Below are 17,925 nucleotides of genomic sequence, written 5' to 3'. Positions count from 1 at the left end.
GATGCTTGGTTACCTTCCGTTAATCAGGAAACCGTACCACGTTGCTTTCAAGAAGCTGAGTGAACAATATGGGCCAATCGTAAGGCAAGCAACTCCTGTTTGACCCATAGTACCATTGACAGAATGTAATCCTGTGCATGACAACGATATATCGTGCGTTGTCGTCATCCTCATTCCCGTGATGTGAACTCCTGTTCAGTGTTAATGACAAGTGAAGCACAATTTTTTTCCTATTCTATAAGGAATTGAAATATAAAGGTAAAGCAACATATAAGTATGACGCGCATAAAGTGTGCAAGTGTGCAATTCAAACAAAATAAAAGTTCAGGGGAAGATCAAGGCTTGCAGTGATGAAAAATCATTGAACAGAAAATGTCGCTGGAGCCAACGTCTCGAAAAAATGGACCTGCCTTCGTCAAAGCAGCAGTCAAGTGGCTGCTTTGACGAAGACAAGTCCGCTTGCCGAGACGTTGGCTCCAGCGACATTCGCTGTTCAACGATTTTTGTTCACACAAAGTGTGCGAGTAACATTATTTTGTAAAATTGAAGCAAAAAAAGATCCACTTTTACTGAAGCGTTCGTTACAACCACATTTGTTCTTTCTTTTTACTTACAAATTGACACCACTTAAATGTATACAAATAATATAAGCATTTGTTAAAGGTATACAAACGAGCCTTGACCCTATGATGATTAGCGGGATTTTCAGGCGCAAGGACCATGGGTGGCCAAAGGACGCCATGTCTGAGCCTTGACCCTATTCGCTAGCAAATGTGTCATGTGGAATTCGAAACGGTGACAATTTCATGTCCGCAGGCTTCAGCTGGGCTTCAGAACGTCGTCGTGTACGTTTTCTCCACTTTAAACACAAACTGATTTATATAACTAGCGGCTCTATATTTAAAACCTTCTGGATGATTTGGTTAAGGCCAGTAGCCAGAGAAGTCTACATTTCAGCGTGGAGCGGTGCCTTGGGGCGTGCTTGTTTATTCAAAACTGGGCTAACCGTATTCGTGGATAGCATTGTTGTAAGTTTGAATTAGATACCTAAAAAAACCCTGCTTACACTTCTGACTTTATGATTGGTAACGATTGCACTCGGTCCTCCTGTGAGAATCCATTTTTTAAAGTAGGGTTTATTACAAAATTGCAAGCACCGTAATAAAAAGCTTTAGGCTGAATTGATCAACAAAACATAGAATTTAATGTTCACTCGATCAAGAGGTTATGGTTTCTCTTCAGTGGACCACATGAAAGCTACTCGAAGACAACCAAAAGCGTTAGCCCTAAGTTTTCTCCACTGTGGAACACTCCTTGAAACACGTCACCGCAGCGTGGTTAGTCAACTTGCGAAATGTCAGAAATAGCAAGAACAGGTCTTGTAAAACCACAGCTCGGCACATCGGTTGTTTTAGGCCCACCGACGTGGCGATGCTCCACGCTTCAGCACACGCATTCTGGTAACAAGATAACAGTTATATATATATATATATATCTATATATCTATATATATATATATATATATATATATATATATATAGATATATATATATATATATATATATATATATATATATATAGTGATAAACTTTGTACTATACAATATAGGAAACAAAACAAATATTTATTTTATCCTAACAGTCACGGCTGACGGTCCAGCCTTCTTCGGAAGATGTAATTGAAATATTCAATTACATCTAAAGGAAAGAAGTGTTAATTTCAAGGGCTCGTTTTCTTTGTTATACACTATATTAATGAGAACTAACAGACAATAATGCCAAGGAAAGTATAGGGGATGTTTTTAGTAATAAATGCAAGGTAATTGTGAAGAAAGAAAAGTGGAAAAGTGGTAGCTCAGTTGGTAGAGCATCGGACGCGTTATTCGAAGGTCGCAGGTTCGGTCCCTGCCCACGGCAAGCTATCTTTTCGTCCACTTTTCTTTCTTCACAATTACCTTGCATTTATTACTAAAAACATCCCCTATACTTTCCTTGGCATTATTGTCTGTTAGTTCTCATTAATATAGTGTGTATATATATATATATATATATATATATATATATATATATATATATAGAGAGAGAGAGAGAGAGAGAGAAGTTAATATAAACGACTCCTGTGAAACAAAATAATACATGTAGTTTGACGGGTAAAGGAAAACCAGATTGTGTACTAATCTAAACGTAAATATGTGTGTATTGTAGGAACTTGTGCAGTGATGTTCTCGTAGGGCCTCGGTATGGTCACCTAATATTTGTTATTTTAATTATATGTCATAACTCTGCAGATAATCTATTCAAGTAGCAGAAAAACCGAAAGTAAGCTCACGTTTAGAGTTGACAAACAAGCAAGAACACACTTTCGAAACTGCAGGCAAGGAGGAAAAAAAAACACGATATACGAGATAAGTGCTTCGCCAAATGTCATAAAGAAAATACAGCTTGCCATAAGGTGTATTGACAACGTGGCAATGATTGAAACGTGCATTGTATTCGGGCATTTGTTGCTCGTATATATGAAAATGTCTATCGCCGTGCCGTGTCCGAGCTGAACAGATCACAAATGTATATTTTTTTTGTTCTAGATATAGGCGTCTTAACAATGAATGGAGAGCAATGGAAAGTGAATCGCAGATATTGCTTTCATGCATTGCGGAACGTGGATTTTGCGTCGAGAGCTATAGAGAAACATATTCAGGTAAGAATAAATGGAAAAACGCTGTGAAAGTCTCGTCGTATTGGCTAAAAAGACAGAGACATTCCCTAATAGTTGTTAGAGGTGAATTCCTGGTCATGTGCCTGGCATGCTACTCCCGTTGACAACGGATATGACTCACTTCCGATAAGAGCATACGCACAGCTATAGCTCAAGTAACAAACACAAGCGCACACGGCACCAAGCTAATAAAGCGCATATAGTTGAGGCTAGGTGTACTTACAGCGCCTTTGTTGCACGCAGCGCTCTGGCAGAGCTGTGGCACGTTTCAATCATATGCTGCATGAGACGGGATCGCGCATGGGGCCGTCGGAGCTAGTGTAGACGCACAGAGGAAGCAAGTCCAGACACATATTTCCACACCCTCCAGCATGCCTCCGCCGTCGGCGGGCCCCTCGAGGAAACGGAACAGCGAACTCAGCGACGCCGACAGTGAGTCCACCGAACTGTATTCGGCGAGCAGTGACGATTCCGACGATGGATTCACGCCTGTTTACAGTCGTAAACCAAAACGAAGATCTATGGGTGCTTCATCAGCTTCAACCGCATCTACTGTGAAGCCGAAGGTGGCTTCAACGAACTACACCGTCTTATTTGTGCCTGTTACGCCATCGGACAATCTGAGACACCTGAATCGGCAGACCATCTCGAGGAAACTCGAGTCTCTGGCTCCAAACGAAATCAAGGATGTTCGAGTCAACCCCCGCAAGAATGTCTTGGCCATCGATGTTATACACCAGGCATCTCTGCTTGCTCTGACCAGGGTCACAGACTTCGACGGTATAAAGGTTCGAGCTCACCTTCCACTTAACAAGGACATGGTGGTAGGCGTCATATACGATGTCGACATCTCCATTCCTTGTGGCGACCTTCCAATGCTCATCAAGGAAGTTAGTGATCATAGCAACATAGTCCTAGTCTCACGTCTGGGCAACTCGCGTTGCGTAAAGATTGTCTTCAAAGGCGACATATTGCCATCCCACGTGAAGGTCGGACACTTTCGTCACGTGGTCCGTCCATTTACACCACGACCACTCCAGTGCCGTAAATGTCAAAAAATGGGTCATGTGAGCGGAGTTTGCAGGAACGTGGCGATTTGCCCCCGCTGTGCAGAGCCACACAATGCGGAATCCTGCCGAGCAACTGTCCTGAAATGTACCAACTGCCATGGATCACACGAAGCCTCATCAAGGGACTGTCCATTGGTGAAAAAGGAATGGAGCGTCATGAGACAGATGGTACGGGACGGCTCAACGCACAAAGAGGCCGCTGATGTGGTGAGAAATAGACAACGACGCTCGCGTCGGCGACGACCGTCCAAGGCTACTGCGGTGCGATCTGGACGGACAACGCGATCTCCTACTCCGACAGACCGTCAGACTTCTCCGAAGCGACAGCTACCACCACTGCCGCCACCACCACCGCCCACTGCATCACAGTCGGAAAGCCGAAAAGACGCAGAGGCTTTGAAAGCGGCGGCGGATGTCGCGTGGCCCTCACTGCCACCCCTGCGCAGTCATAAAGAGCCGATGCAGAATGGCCCGCAATGTACATCATCGTCCACAGATGATTGCCACGACAAAAACCTACAAGTCCTCGCTGTGTTGAGGTCTCTCATGACCACGATGCGCACTCTCCTCAACGGAATGACAACTCCGTCAGCGAAATGTGCTCTGCAAGTTCTGGATTCCTTGGAGCCAGTCCTTGCAAGCCTTTGTTAACGCCTACTTCTAGACAACCGCAGAGGAAGCGATGTCAAATATTTCTCGGTTGTGACTGTCTGTGTGTGTGCGGTGAACACTGTGCGCGTATTACTTGTTCCTTCTTTCCTCCTTGCTCTATCTATTCTTTTTTCTCCCCTTCCCCCTCCCCCGTGTAGGGTAGCAAACCGGGTGCAACCTGGTTAACCTCCCTGCCTTTCCTTCGCTTTTATCTCTCTCTCTCTCATCAATTAAGCCTCTTCCTATACTTTTGATCGGATATTTCATTATTTAATTCACGATGTTCAGGATTGACTCTGAACATCGTGAATTCTCAGTGAACTTGCGATAACGTTTGATTAGGTCACACCGGGGAGCTCGCGGAAAGCTACTTTAACATACACTCTCAAATCATAGAAGAAAATACTTAAGGGAGAAATGGCGAAGGGGTTGAAGCAGCATGAAATTATGCGCACAAAAAAAGATATAATAGCCACTTTAGGTTTTGGAAATGTGCCCAGATTCCTGGTGTTTTCCTCTCAGGTGGAAGTGCTACATTTGGTCGATTTCTTAACCTCGAAGAAAAGAAATCCTACTCTGGTGGCCTAGCCTCTTGGGTCGAGCTTGGGAAACGTGATTTCGGCGCTGGTATTCCGACAACGATTTCGCCTCGAAGAACTCGGAGGTCGTTTCATCGAGCGGCTATCGACTAAACTCTTGCATAGAGAGAGCTTCTTCTCGTTCATGGACTTATTTCTGGGAATTCGGGCTTTGCTGGCCAAGATCCCCAGGACAAGAATTCAGAATATGAAACGCTTAACGGATGAAATGGCGCACTTTGTGACGTGAGTGCTTTGGTTAAAATACATTTTGTATAACTGCGCATTTTTAGTGAAGGTTGCGCATGAGCGGGGTGCTTCTGTAATTTCATAAAAGAAATATGAAGGAGTTTGTACAAACGACAAAGAAAAAAAAAGAGAACCTTAGGTGGAACGACATATGCACACCGCGCTGAAACATGAATGGTGAGAGCATCGTCATGCAGGACCTGCGGCACAGCGAGCGGAGGGATAAAACCTGACAGAACAATCTAGATATTAACGATGTCTTCTCCTACTAGAGGTCGTATATAAAAGCAAGTTAAATAGACAAAACTCAGCTGCACATTCATATGCCGGAATCCGTAGCCTCAACATGATTTTTGACATAGTAATGAGATGCACGGCATGTTCACGATACTGTCGCTTGTACGTTCAAGAAGCACATTCAACTACGAAGAGTACTCATAGGTCACAACTTACACATCTTTAAAAACAAGAACTCCAAATGACCATTTGCACAGACTAGTGAAGAACAAGCCCTAGAATGCTATTCCGCAAAAGCACTCACGAAGCTGTGAAACTTCGTTCGTTTGTAAGTAAACTTACTTCATATAATGCAGTTAATATAACGTACGTAAACTCGCATATCCAAAACTATGCTTTTGTGGAGTTACATTGTCGTGCACTCATTTAAATCAAGAATATGTTTTAAGCTTTATTAAACATATAACCCCTGTAATATGCCGTCAGCGTTCGCGTTTTACCTGGATTTCATGTGCAACTTCAGGATGTCTGTTTTAAATGCGAAGCATTTCTTAGCGAACCTCAGGCACTTTGGGCGTTTCTATCTGCGTATCTATCTATCTATCTATCTATCTATCTATCTATCTATCTATCTATCTATCTATCTATCTATCTATCTATCTATCTATCTATCTATCTATCTATCTATCTAGCCGCCTACGTCTGGACGCTCTCCCGGTCGTCTCCATAGGTTGTAATATACCAACATTTGCATAGCATAGGATGAGTGCATGACGGACACGATTCACTGGTGATGACGTGAATAACGCAAAATTCCTGTCGCGTACGTCATGAAACCCTTTCTCTCAGTCACGTGTGGCACATACCCGCATACCAGCGTTCATGTTATGCGGGTATGTGCCACAGGTGATAACAGAGTCTCGATCAACGCATAACCGCGAACATACACATTGACACGAAACGAAAGTGATAATAATAGTAATTTGTTGGGTTTTTACCGCCCAATACCACGATATGATTATGAGAGACGCTGTAGTGAAGAGATCCGGAAATTTTGACCATCTGGTATTCTTTAACGAGCACTGACATCACACAGTACACGCGACTGTAGCATTTCGCTTCCATCGAAATGCGACCGCCGCGGCGGGGATCGAACCCGCGACCTTCGGGTCAGAAGCCGAGGACCGTAACCACTACACCACAGCGGCCGACGCAAGGAAAGTTAGGCACCTGAAGACAGAGCACCCCTGGAAGACGCTGGGCAACCCTCCACTCGTCCACGTGGTCCGTAACGTCGACCACGTGGATTGCGCAAAAACTGGGCCAATGCTTCTTACAATAACTCTGCCTAGAGGACCATGTCCCTCATGACTACCGGTGACTTCAGCATTGAGTTATCAAAGCCCAACAACGCCTGTTTCTTAGACGGCATGAAAGACGGCTTGGATGTGGACAGCGCATCACAAGACCGTGGTGCTACGTCCAGGACAGGAGATATATCATAGATCCCTTCTTCGTAAAAGCCATCCGCGGCTTCCACCAGCTCTACTATACCTCGCACTTCACTACACTTGGACCGTTAGTAGCTGCGATCACCAATGGATCCGAAAAACAAGTCCTGTCCAACTGCTGGTGCTCACTGATCACGGTGACGATTACCATATTCCTGAAACGCCAAGAACTCCTTCCACACATGCACACAGGTTCGTGAAACGTGCGTGCGTTCTCCGTCATAAAGAATAAGTTAAGCATAACAACTGTAACGCAACACTAAAAACTGCAACTGTGACTGTGACTGTAACGTACGTGCAGTGCGCCTGCGCGTGGCACTCGCCTGTGTATATATATCTAGGGACACTTTTCTGAATAAAGCTTAGTTGCGAGTAGCGCCTGTACTGTGCATCTTGTTCCTTCATTGTCCTATTCGAATTCGCGCTATCCAGTATTGAAGAATATAAGCACTACATATCAGCTTACTGTGCCTGGCCTTGGTAACACCTATGTTGCTGTTGGAATTGCTAAGCAACTGTAAACAGCTGGTTATATAACATATGTGCGACTCTACAAGGTATGCGTGTACGTACACAATTTGCACATTTCTCTAGCGTCATTCAATAACATTTCGCTCAATGTGAAAAACGGCGAAACAATCACCTTCGAGCGCATGCTTCGCCTAACATCGATTCCCACGGAACGTGGGATCTGCCGAATTTTTTTTTTAATTTTTCGCCTTATCTATACAGGGAAGAAGTAACCAAGCTGGAGGGGAATAAGAACGAACGCGGTTAGAGCAACTTTCTTGATGGACAATTAACGAAAATTTAAGAAGACACTGGCTGTCACTACAGTTGTAAGGACCACTGTTGTCGCCTCTTTTGTGCGCAAAAAATTACATACTATCCGAATGTCATTGTTGACAGCAACACTTTCAGCGAACTTCTATATATGAACAAAAGTGCCATGCAACACAGGAAAAGCTCTCTAGTTGACAATTTCATGAAACATGGCTTGGTCAATCGCTAGATGAAGAATATGGAGTACCTGAAGGGTTGAAGCAAAATAAGGGTGTTTACACAATGATGAATTATTAAAATGAAACTAACTGAAGAATTTACCCCGGATCTCTGTATATATAGTTATCAAAAAGAATCTATAAACGAGCGATTTCTAGCACAGTATATGCTACGCAGACTACGACAACGCAATATTTCGATTTAAGCATAGGAAACATAACTTGTTGTGTACCATTCAGCCGAATCAACACCTAATAAATAATAATTTGCTGCTATACTAGTTCTGTGTAAACTCAGATAAGGTACCATTATTTTTATTTTTACCAATACAGGGCCGTGCATCTAAACGAGGTGTAAACAAGTTGTTTCAGAGTTTCTTCATGCCCAACTGTAATCTTGTAGTCTACGCAATGCCCATGCGGCTAATATTTCTACATCCTATACGTAGAAACGATTTCACCTCTCGTTCCTCGCAACGCTGATTTACTGTATCGTCAATACTTGGCAAGCAGACAAGGGTTTTTCTCTAGTATATATCTTGGAGCGACTTGCCCATAAGCTATACACAGCTACACAGTGCTCAGCTCTGTAGCTGGGTATATAGTGTAGCGCCAAACAGTTAAAGATCTCAAAGATAAGTTATATACTTTAGCGTTTTTCAATGAACGATCCCTGAAGCGATCCGCAAGACGATTTCTGAAGATTGAATAACGTGCTTCTTTAAATATGGTGACAGACATATGAGCATTCTCTTGTCTTTTACTGAGGCCAAAATTATGCTCGATTTTAGTGAATGTTCTACAGCCTGCCAATAAAGGAATGTACACTGTTTCATAAATTTGGTTTTGTTTATTGCGGGTAAATGAGCACTTGTGTGCTATTTTATAAACGAAACCGTTAACGGCAGGCACATGGTCTAACCTTAAAGCCCACTGCGTGTTCCCTTAAAATCTTTGTTCGTACCCCGGCAACTTCAGGAACTGCAGATACTGCCCGGAGAGTGCTAAAACCCTTTACCACATGGTATGGGGATGCCGAAACAACACAAGTATCCCGACCATAGACGAACACAGCATCCAAGAAAATCCGGAAGACCAGTGGGAGGCGTTGCTGACGTCACTAAAACCTGAGGACCAGCTCCGACTGGTGGACAGGGCTCTGGCATCAGCTGCAAGCCATGGCTACCTGGAATAAGGAAGTCACCCACCTCTGGGCGAAGAGAACGCGCGCCTGGTCAGACAATAAAGTTTAATTCTCTCTATCAGTCCACTGCGGTGGTACAGAGGTTACGGTGCTCGGCTGCTGACCCGAAGGTCGCAGGTTTAATCGCGGCCGCGGCGGTTGCATTGCGATGGAGGCTAAATGCTAGAGGCCCATGTGCTGTGCGATGCCAGTGTACGTTAAAGAGCTCCACATGGTCAAAATTTCCGGAGCCATCCACTACGGCGTGCCTCATGATCATATCGGGGTTTTGACACGTAAAGCTCTAGATATCATTATCTTCGAGTCTTTATTTTCTTTGCTGCATTTTGCATGCCTTGTTAAAATAAAAGATAACATGACATCTGCTGTGGGACCAGCGCTATTTTCAGTGTGATTATTTATGAGTCCCAACGAAATGTCAGTGATACTACAGAAAGAAGTAATGCGCACCACAGAAATAATACATGCAAAGCTTTGACGCGTAGTACAAACTGCTGAAACATTTTTCACATTTGCGGTCAGTCTTTGCACCTACCGACATCGACACTCGTGCATTGCTTATACATTCCCAGTGACTGTTTTCAGCGGCTAACAGCTGCTACAGCATAAAGCACAGCTGTGGTCCTTTGCGCGGTAAAAGCCCTATAAAGCCACTTTCAGGATGTGCCTCTCACTGTGATAAGTTCACGGAATACAGTAAACTTCTAGATGGCCTAATGATAACGTTCGCTTGCAGTGCCCATCGTTCACGGCGGTAAAAGCTATTTATCAGCTATTCATTCAGTACAGAGATCACTGTCGTGTTCAAGTGTCTTCAAAGGTGCTTCTTCTAAAAGGTATGGCTATGCGGAGCTGACTTTCCGGTAGAAGTGAAAGGGTGTTACCGATACATAACACCCCTTACGTAGCATAACTAGACTCAGATCAGTGGCGCGAATACCCGTGGGCGTAGCACTGAACACGTAATGGATGTCACATTTCAGGCGTGTTTGCTACTGTGCCGTTGAGGGCCTATGTTTACACAACACTCGGAAGAGCGTTTTGCCATCGGCTGCGACAGCCTTTGCCAAGTCTATTGTGACGATGGGATTGCTTGCTAACGCTTTTATTAGAACAGTTAGAGTGTAAGAACTTCCTTGTGAGTTGTGGAGCCGTTCTCTAAAAATGGGGCACTTACAAAAACCAAGTTCTTACTGCGGTTTTGAAAGAAAAGCTAGAGAAAGTGTTAGAAACAGGTTTTCGTTAACTTACGTTGTCACAGCCTTACATTGATCCCGGCTTTATTGTTCCCGGCACACTTCTGAGCACTCTACAGAATTGTTGTGAATATATGCGGTGTACGAATACACTTTGACGCGATAAGGTTGAGGAGCTCTTTTCGCAGAAATTCCGCTGTCGGCGTCTTTAGTTGTGAGCGACAAATCAGCGTTGTCTGTGAGCGAAAATTCGAAATACATGCAAATGTATAAATAATAATAACAAAAAAACTTTGATTCGAGTGGGAATCAAACCCAGGCTTCCAGCGTGACAAGCAGGTGTTCTACCATAAAGCAACGCCATTGCTTGGTACTGCTTCCGAAAAAAAAAAAAATCCTATATGAATGCCATGTAACGTGACGAGTCTCCTTAACGCATGTAATGTTGCGTGGCAGATGCGTAGAATCGCGCGAGGCGTCAAGACGTATGAATTCTACAACGAGTGAGGGGCTTATAGGCCTACTCATTACAATCGCTCAGATATATTTAATCGGCATCATCAACGTAGCTGCTCAACAAAGCGAGCAGCTGCGTAGGTTCGTTTCTTGCCTTACGGACGCGTAGTGGGTACTTCGCCGATTCGCAAAAGGAAGAATTATGGCGTAGTGGGCACTTCGCAACTGCACTGCCAAGAGGCATTGTAGGATAAACTTTAAACGGATAATGTTACGTGTACTGATGTTCCTTCCCTTGTCGCACGGTTGAGGTGTCAAACCGAGAAGCGTAGCTAGGCTAGCGATTGAGAAGGCCGTGCGAACGGGGCCCGATTACGCTATCGCGTTCTACTCCTGAGGCGAAGCTCAAGCGTCCTCCAACTTTTATACCAATATTTTGAAGAATGTGTCTAGTAATCTTGATGCACCGGTTTAATCCCTTTGCCATGCTCGCTTTCTTGTGTTTTTCTTCTATGTGTAAGATACTTCAGCAGAGGCTTCACAGTATGGATAAATCGTTAACTGATTAATTAATGAGCGAATTTCAGTCGGTACGCTTTTAAAGCACACTGATGTTGCATTACTGGCGATCGGAAACGACGTGGCTGTCCATGAGCCCCATACCAATGGCTGTGCGTTGAAGCGTACCAATGGCTGTGCGTTAATATTCCGATTTGAATGCGGAATATCAATCCCGTGTTTGTTGCAATACAGAGCACAGCGTTTTTCTCTGAACAGTTCCGTATATCTGCAGTGGTGTACCAAGTTGTTCGCGAGAGAGAGAGAGAAGTTCATTCGCACTCAATTTGATGCGATTCTTCATATACAGACATAAAATTTGGTTAGTGGTGTTCAAGAACATTACAGAAAAAGTACAGTCAGTTCTACGTAGCATACACTGGAACAACCATACATATACGTGCTCTGCTTGTAATAGTATTGCAAGCAACACGTTTTATACACTACCCGCACAATTTTATGCTTGATGAAATCTTCAGCGCAAACCAGCGTTGCTCAAACACAAAGAAGGAAGCACGAAACGAACGCACAGGTATACACAGGATGAACGCTAACTAACACCTGTCAGAGTTGTTACAACTTTTTGTTTGAGCAGCGCGCTGCAAGTGTCGACTATTCACAGCCAACTAGCCCCTACTTTGGCTCTTCTAGCTAGCAGGTCACTCCTTTCGTAAACGCGGCCGCTGCAGCGAGCGAACTGACCTTCGAGCAGTCGATAGCTTTAACGCAAACATTGCGGTGAAAGCACAAGATGTACAAACCTCCCCATTCACGAAATAAGAGCGCGAGCACCGGCGACTTCGCCCTGCAGGTGAAAGTGGGAGAGGGAAGTGGGAAGAGGCGGGAGGCACGCGCGCATCCAAAATCCAGCGAAACGCGAGCTTTAAAGCGCGCCCTTCGCGCCATCTCGCAGGCGATAGTGAACACGCAGAAGCACCTCCGAGCTTTGCCTACCGCCAGCGGTAAAAGTTGTATATTAATAGCTCACCATTAGTATATTGAAGGACGTAAGCCGCGTGGTGGAGCTATCTAACGCGGCGCGCTGCGGAGGAAGGTGTCGCACGTTCGAATCCCCGGTCGCGCGCTTCGGGAAGTAATTCTTCTGAATTATTTTTCTTTGTTACTTCTAATATATATATATATATATATATATATATATATATATATATATATATATATATAACACCGGCGTTGAGCAGGAGGAAGAGGAATAAACTTTATTCAGAGGAAAGAACAGGAGTTCAAAAAATAAATAGAATGTTAGGAATATAGGGATCAACAATTTTATCAAAAGCTGCTGCTCCTTTGTTTTCATTGTGCGCTGTTTTCGTTACCTTGCATCGATAGAGAGTCCTCAGTTCATGCTCATAAAACTAAATGACTTCCCCAGCGGCGAATGAGTTCAGCGGTCACATGTAGTTGCCATTTTCACGCAGCTGCAAGAGTTTTATGGTGAGGATACGACTGATATGGCACCGCTCTTGTATGCGCCTTAGAGGCTTCACCGTCATGTATACCTCGGCACAGGAAAAGGTGCTTAAGTGAAGATTTTTAAGCACTGTTCTCTGAGTGAAAAGGAAACAGGACGGTTGAATGACACGTTAAAAGTGCGAACACATCAGAAGGCGCGGTAGATTGATTTAAGTGCGCAAAGTAATTGAATATACTCTGATACAAAGCTGACTTTGAACTTGGCACTTTGCGCTCGTCCTGTCGATGCGTTCCTTTGCGTTTCAGTCTTTTTTTATGCAGACAATCATGCTAACCTACGTGCAGATTTGCTTTTGGTAGAACAAATAAGCAACTGAAGTGGCAGCCACGAGAAAAGTGCAAGCAAACCGCGCTGACGCTGTCACATCCCTCAAGAAGCATCGCGCCCGTGATTAAATTGAAGGAAAAGCAATAATAAGATTCAGCCGGGAACAGCGAGGATATACTCTGTGCAAGAAGTCGATGCGTATCCCTTGCACTTAAACGGGTACTGATACATTTTTTCGAAGGCGAGTTTACTCTGCCACACCAACTCTCCTGCATGCAGAGACGGCTCTGATTAAGTGTGAAGCTCAGAAAATGCTGGTAAGGTATTTTAATTTGATATTAAAATCAATTTTTCCATGGCGCACCTACTGACATCGACACTAGCTTGACGTCAGGCTACAGTACAAATTCTGGTGACTTCACGCAGCAGTCTGGCTAGTTGTGATGACGTTAGGTACCAAAACTTCCAAGATGGCCACTTGTGCGTCATCAAAACTTCCAAAATGGCCGCTTGTGCGTCACCAACGGAGCCACGTTGCGGAGGGGCCGTGGAATCGTCATTGTATATTGTGCGAGCACGTGACGAGAAGCTCATCCCGTGTTGTGACGTCAGGGTGCAGCAGGAACCGAAACTAGCTTTTAAAAACACACTGTAATTACTTTTTAAGGGCGAACTCGCGCTTAGCACTACCTTTTCTAGGCTCTTAAGGGCTTGAATTTTCATTTGCCGCAAAAAAACGACAACTGAAAATATTCGTGCCAGTACCCCTTTAACAAGGAGTTGCTGGTTCAGAACACGGATGCATGCAGGTACATGATTTCAGCGCAACTTTCGGAGTCGCGTACATCGTAGGAAATTGTGGTAGCGAAATCGAAGGAAGTACTAAAATACATCGTTGGCAAAGTATAGACAAGGATTTTAACCCACCGCTTATTCTTTTTCCGTTCCGGCAAGACCCCACTGAGAACTGAAATTAAAGGGGATATGAACCACCCCTCGGGCAAGATGAAAAAACTTGGCGAAGCTTGCACTAAGTCGCTCAAGGCTTGAAACAGCGAGACTGGACGATTCGGAAGTCTAATCTGGTTGCTCTAGGTTTTTGCTAGGCTTTAGCGGGGTCAATCATGACACGGATGTCCAAACTCCCGAACCGAGCCTTCTCACCTCCCGTAGATCCACGGCACGTCGTCGTTGGCGTAGGGCTTCGATCGCTTCGCGCTCTTCTCGAAGCCGCCGTTGCCATTCCCGTTCCCTATTATGGCAGCTTCGCACTAGTCGTGCCAACTCTTTTTGTGTCTTCATTCCCATCATTTCACTCTATTTTTCGCTCTCTCTTTCTTCCTATAGCTTTCTCTCTCTCTCTGTTAGTGAACCAGTGGTGAGTAGTGGGATTTCCTCCTCCCCACCAGCACATCTGTCCCCCTCACTCTCACTTTCTTTTCCCAGCCCCGTGCTGCACTATACTATATACAAGGCTATGCTGTGCTCTGCTAGCGTGCCTGGATAGTCTACCATGGTTGCATCTCATTCAAATGGCTCTTCAGCTAAAAGACTTTTACGAACAATTAGAGTTTCAACCGGACTGGTATCCACTCTTCATGAAATGTATAGCTTTAATACCCTTTTAGGACTTCTGTGTAACGCTTGTGCGCTGGTAGAAGCCGCCTTGAGTATTTTGTTCGCTATGTATGCTAATTACACACATTTGTAATAAATACCATGAAAGAAAAAAAAAAAGTGCCTGGATAGTCTAGTGGTTAGGGCGCTCGCTTCGGATCGACGATACGCGGGTTCGAATCCTACCTCGTGAAGAAATTTTTTTTCGGTAAGAATTTTTCTATTTCTCTTTCTTTATACCTTTCTTTCCGTCTCTTTTTTCTTTCTTTCTCTTTCTATGTACTCGTTCCCAGGGTTATTACAGGCCGCACCAAAACGGTGAGTAGTGGGATATGCCCAAATTCTGTTTCACGTATACCCGTTCATGATGAAGATAGTTTTCTGATGGGGCGAACACACAAGTTACGGCTGGCTTAATCAGCTTCACTGTTAAAAAGCCCATCCTGCAGAAAGCAGATAATGTTATGAACCGCTCAGCCAAATATTGAAATCGTGCGAGTCAAGGAGAGTTTACAAACGGAGCGCAAGCTGCCATTTCCTCAGGCGCCCTTCTTTCATACAGAGGTCTGTGCTCACACTCGTTCGGAGCTGCCGGCGCCTGCTGTTTTACGTCAAACAACAGGTAGCGTGCTATTGGCAAAAGCGGACATGAATCAAGCGCAGCGCGTGGATCAGGTGTGCTTCTTCCCACGGGGTGCCACCATGTGTCGGTGCCGCGCTCCATGGTCTGCTCACATTACGCAGTAGCCACACTGGCGAGCGGAGGATGCAAAAAGGAAAAGAGCGATCGCGTTTCATCGCGCGGTCATGACGCGCCCTGACGTAACTTACTACCCCCGTGCCATCCCTCCCTGTGCAGTTTCCAGCGTGCTTGTCGTGGCAAGAGAAGAGAGAAAGCGTTTGACTCTTTCGTGACCGCGGTAAAATTGGCCACATTTTGTATGTTTTAGTGAATATGTTTTGTTATGAATAATATGATAGATACAGTGTAATATTATAGAAGCTAAATGCTGTACTTTCTAATGGTATTACTTCGAAAAATTCATATTAAGGTATAAAATGCAAGAATATTTATAAAAACTTGAATTATTGAACATTGCAGAGAACATTTTTAATGTTATGCCCCAACATAAAAGAAAAAAGAAACGAGAAATAATCTGAGATGCACAAAATATTTGCTCAACATCTTTCTATATTAGAGGAAACTTTAAATGATCTAGCTCAAAAAGCGTATGAGTTAGAATTTTTTTCTGTCTGCCCAGTGGGAAATGCATTATTTCATCGGGTTATATTCTTTCCTTCTACAGCTTCTTAAAGCACAGCAATACAATAAACATAATTGAGAAGAGGAATAAATTTGCTATTGAGCGATAGGTATTTTAGCAAATTATGCTAACCAGCAGCCCAGAAAAAAAATTCAGATACCAAAACATAGCACTGAACACGGCACCAAAACATCCTAAAGCAGGGCTTCACCGCACAAATTAAAAATATTGTGAACTTGTAAGCTACAAAAAAGTCTTGACATTTCAATGTCTGACATTATCGAAATTGGGGGAATTATGTCTGAAAGCTCTAAGATGTAAAAAAAAAATGTCTTTTTCTCAGGTTGATGTGCCACTGGGCAAAACAGGCGTTACAACACTTGTCCAGTCGTCAAGTGTCTTTTCTTAGCACTTTTTGTATTTTCTCCGCTTTGTCATTCGGTAGGACTTGTTCTGAATGTACTTGTTTTGAGGAGATTTAGTCGTGGAAGCTCGACGATGCCCATATAAATTAGCGGGCAAATGAAGTTCACCAATTCTGCGGCCGTGACCATTTCCCAAGAACCATCATCTTTGGCATAAGACTGTTTCTACAGGATTTGCAACCACGCACACTCATTTTTGTTAATACAAATCCTGTTTCATACTTCCACGGTGAAAAAGATGCCCGAAACGCTGACTTTCCTGGTGAGACATATCGCTTCACTGTGCAACATTACTCTGACGTCACGGCCGGGTAGCCTTCTTGGGCTGAACATTACTCTCTGCTGGTTGAAGGTTACGTCACCGAAATTTTACCATGTATTGTCGAGACACTACAAATAAAATATATAATAGTGCGAACATCCTCAAGACATTTCAGTCGGAGTAAAAAATCGATGAGCGAGAAAGCGTAATGTGCTGATCAACACTTGACTACGATCCGGGCTCGTTGTACGGTTTTTTATCAACCGAACTATATATATCCATGATTTGACATAATCCTCGGACTAATTTGTGCTACAAACAGCAGAAAAATCGTTTACGGACGCTAACTATGTAGGAAACGAAACATTGGTGCTTACAGAATGTGCTAGATGGTGCAACTAGCTGATAGGAGCGCCCGTACTTTTAAATTCTCGTTCAGCGCGTTCGGGTCACCGGTGACCCACATTCTATAGGCGCGGTCACGAAAGAGTTAAAGCGTGCGACAAACCCATATAACTTGACTCGTTCTTGACGGACCCGAGAAACTATTGCGGCGATCGAATCGTGAGGAATAAATTCCGATACTGAGGTCATTCGGTGATTACTTAGAAAAGTGTTTTAGGACCCCTTGAATAGGGCTTGGATAAGAATCAGGCGGGTAGATGAAACGGTCTATTCTCTCTGGCTAATTTACGCGGAGTTCGAAAATGAACACAATCGAGAAGTATACAGGGCAGGATATGATACCGTGAACTAGCTTGTAAAGAAATTACAGATCAGAACGATTCCGTCGGCAGTCAAGTGATGGCAATGATAATAATCCAGCAGTATTTGAACGAGATCCAGAGTCACTTCTAGCAAAGCGGTGATTATATATGCTGAGGAATTTTTTCTGGACTTGTTCAGGGGTGTTACCGCCGGATTAATCAATGCCATTTCATATCACGGACGCATACTCAAGTTGTGGAAGACATTATGCAGTGTACAATTTGTGGAGCACTATACGAGAACTGAGTTCTCGAGAGAGAGAGAGATAAACCTTTTAATGAAGCTGGAGATGTTTGCCTGGCTGTTCGCCTGACATGCTACTCCAGGTGCTGGGTGACGATTATGATATATACAGTGATAACCACATAGCACATACAGTCACACAAGTTTACAAAGTTTGGTT

The sequence above is a fragment of the Rhipicephalus sanguineus genome, chromosome 2 (assembly GCF_013339695.2).
Source record: "Rhipicephalus sanguineus isolate Rsan-2018 chromosome 2, BIME_Rsan_1.4, whole genome shotgun sequence".
Taxonomy (NCBI): domain Eukaryota; kingdom Metazoa; phylum Arthropoda; class Arachnida; order Ixodida; family Ixodidae; genus Rhipicephalus; species Rhipicephalus sanguineus.
Note: the sequence above shows the minus strand (reverse complement) of the source record.